The sequence below is a fragment of the Adiantum capillus-veneris genome, chromosome 6 (genome assembly GCF_014529385.1).
Source record: "Adiantum capillus-veneris isolate H3 chromosome 6, ASM1452938v2, whole genome shotgun sequence".
In the NCBI taxonomy this organism is placed as follows: Eukaryota; Viridiplantae; Streptophyta; class Polypodiopsida; order Polypodiales; family Pteridaceae; genus Adiantum; species Adiantum capillus-veneris.
The window spans coordinates 4,436,472-4,439,664 of record NC_140936.1 but is presented as its reverse complement, the minus strand read 5'-3'; positions in this window follow the sequence as shown (position 1 = coordinate 4,439,664).

Here is a 3,193-nt window from a genome sequence, read left to right as displayed (position 1 = left end):
CATCGATCGTGTGAGTACGTTTCCTGGTACCACGGGTGTACTTGGTGATGGCTCCTCGGTAACTTCAATCAAGTTTAATGACGTGATCTTCGATGCATTTGGATTATTCAGACATTGGGCAATCAAATGATCTATGCCACATCGATTACACATGAGTATTGGCATTGTAGACGTGCTCGCTTGATTGGTTTGCATAAGTGTGGCGTTCTTTTGTAGCCTAATAGGACACTCGGCTACACGATGTGGACCTTCACACTCATAGCATTGAAGAGGTGGTCTCTTAGAAGTGTAATTGATATTTTGGCCTCTTGCCACAAGAGCAGCTACTTGATATACAGGTTTGACTTGTCCCCAATAGTCCTCCATGTAGTATTGTGGACTTTCTTCAAGCACATCCATCCCATAGGCGATATTAGGATCTATATCTTCCTCACAGCCTTCCAAACAAGAAATAGATGACTCACAACCCACTTGATTCACAGAAGTGATTCTCGGATGTGGTGGTTGCGGCCCTAGCACTAGAGGTGGTAAGGGTGTTGTTTGAACAACATTTTGGGCCCTAGGGACCATGTGTTGTGTTGTTTGTTCAAGAGGTGGGGCCGGCATCAATGCAGGCACTCGAGGTGTGTCTGTCCATGCTAAGGTTGGTCTATTGGCCATCGCGTGCTTAAATACTATGCAATCCTTAGCTTGATGACCATACCTTCCACATGCATTGCAGTTCCCATTGAATTTTACTCTAAAAGTAGGGCATTCACTGGTACTATGCGGTCCATAACATACTGAGCACCATTGTTGCTCCCTTCTTGGATACATATGATTGTTTTGCGGAGCACGATTGTCTCTAAGACTCTCTTGAATAGCCTTGGTGAGATATGCTAAAGTCATCTCAGATATCTTTGGCTCCTTAGCAATAGGCTTTAGGGTCATTGGCTGATGCCCTGATGCTTGCAAGCTAATAGATTTAGGCTCATCAGACACTCTTTCTCCTTGAATCATTAAATTATCCTCCAATTGGATCGCATTGGTGGTGACTGCTTCCCAAGTGGTGATACCTCTAATGACTAGGCCATTGTAGATATCCTCATGTCGTAACCCCCTAATGAATCTATCAAGCAATTGGTTATTGTTGAAGCGCTCATTTGGATTACAACGAGAATTCAAATGCTTCAAGCGACTTATAAAGTCTCTCACTGACTCTCCTTCCTCTCGTTGGGCTTTCTGGAGCTGAGAGGCTACACCCCAAAGCACTCCCTCTCGTATGTATTCTTTTAAGAATAGTCTCCTAAGAGTAGGGTAAATCGTTTTTTCTTCCACCCTTAGGGTTCTATACCAATCCCCAGCCTTTCCACTTAAGGTTAGGCTTGAAGCATTGCTCTTATGTAGGTCATTGTGTTCTCCTAGAGAATTGCATATTTGTTCAAACACTTCGATATGCTTTCTCACATCCCCGTCTCCACTAAATTTTTGTGTGAGCTTGGCTATTTGTACTGCCTTACTTCTAGGCTCTCTATCAGGCGTGTTACGCATATTCTCAGCAATAGATCGACCAATAGCTTGAGCAAATGTTGCCAAGTCACCTAAGTGAGCAGGCAACGTGGGTGAAGGTGCTCCAGAGACTACACGTGGAGTAGGTATTGGCATTGGGCTTGGCGCATAGGAAGCCCTTGGGTTCCACGTTGGGTACGATGTTGTGCCATGTGGTGGTCCATAGTTCATATGAGTGGCCCTAGGCATAGCAGACGTCGGATGTGACATGCTAATGCTAGCCGGTATAGTCCCATGGAAATAGGAACTTGTGTATTGTGGTTGTGGAGCATAGGTAGTTGAAACAATGGGAGGGGTAGGGACTACATGAGTGTGATGACCCATAGGTGCATACGATTGGTACGCACTTGTAGGTACTATTACAGGCATTGAGCTACCATGTAGCGGTGCTTTACTAACAAACGAGGTCCATGGTGTGTTTCTTGGCATGCCCATCATTGGGGTAGGCATGGTATCCATGGTGTCATCCAGGGAAAGATGAGCTAGACTTGGAAAAGTAAAGCTATCACTTGTGGGCTCAGATTGCATTGAGACCCCTGGCGAAACAACATATGGGGGATCGATGGGACTCACTGGGGGAGTCTCCATTTGTGATAGAGTGGGTTGTTTCCCTTTGCCCGTGTCTAAAAATCACATAGGTCCCGTCGAAGGTATGCCTCTCGGACTGGATAATCCTATGGATGACATTGCAGATCATGTGTTGTTGTTCCTCCAAAATAGTGGCACTAGATGTGGATTGTACAACTTCTAACCAACCCACATTGTATGTGTAGCCCATGTATGGGTCGTTCAAAGTCTCCGTGTGTAGGTCATATTCCCAATTTTCATTGAGAAATACCCCGTCCAAACTTGGTGTACTAGAGGGTTGCCGTAAGGTGGATGCAATGTTGCTTCCCGTGTTTTGACTTTTAGTCACCGCTACCTTAGAGGCGACTTTGGAAGGTGGTAGCTCGGTAGGACCCTCATTAAATGAGGTAGGTAGAATGTCCACGTAGACACTCTGAGGGAGTGTGGGGTCTACAGGAGATGTGAATGGTGATTCTACTTCCCCACCCCCTTTATTTACTTCACTAGCAGTAGGTTCAGAGCGCGTAGCTCTACTAAAAGTTTCCATCAAACGGCTAAAAAAACTAGTTCTAGGTTGTTGGGCCCAGTTAGGCACGGTTTCATTTGTTCCCTCGGGGCTTTGTGTAAGATGCTCTTCCATAATATCGTAGTCAGAGGAAGAGTCGCTAGCCGCTATATTTGGGTCTTGGGTTGCACTACCTTGGGTCCCCGCCGAGGGCGTAGACCCTAGAGTGGAAGGATAGTGAGTACCCCCGTAAATCGAAGCACTAGCTAGTTGTTTGGACTCTAGCACATGACCAGAGTGTAGATACATGTGCTTTGGGCGCCCTACAAGTGTCGACAAGTACCCTCAAAGGTTACTTGCTTTGTTTTGTGGGTGTTTTGCACCTCGTTTTCTACTTGATTTTTTCTTGTTTTTGATGTTTTTTTTAATGTTTGATTTTTTTGATTGAAGTGTGGGATAGTTCGAAACAAGTGTATCACTTAAAGGGTCGCTGTGTGCTTTACAGCACGATTTTCGGGCATTTGACGTTCCGTTGGTCCTCAAAAATCAATTTTTAGCTACGTGTGAAGCTAA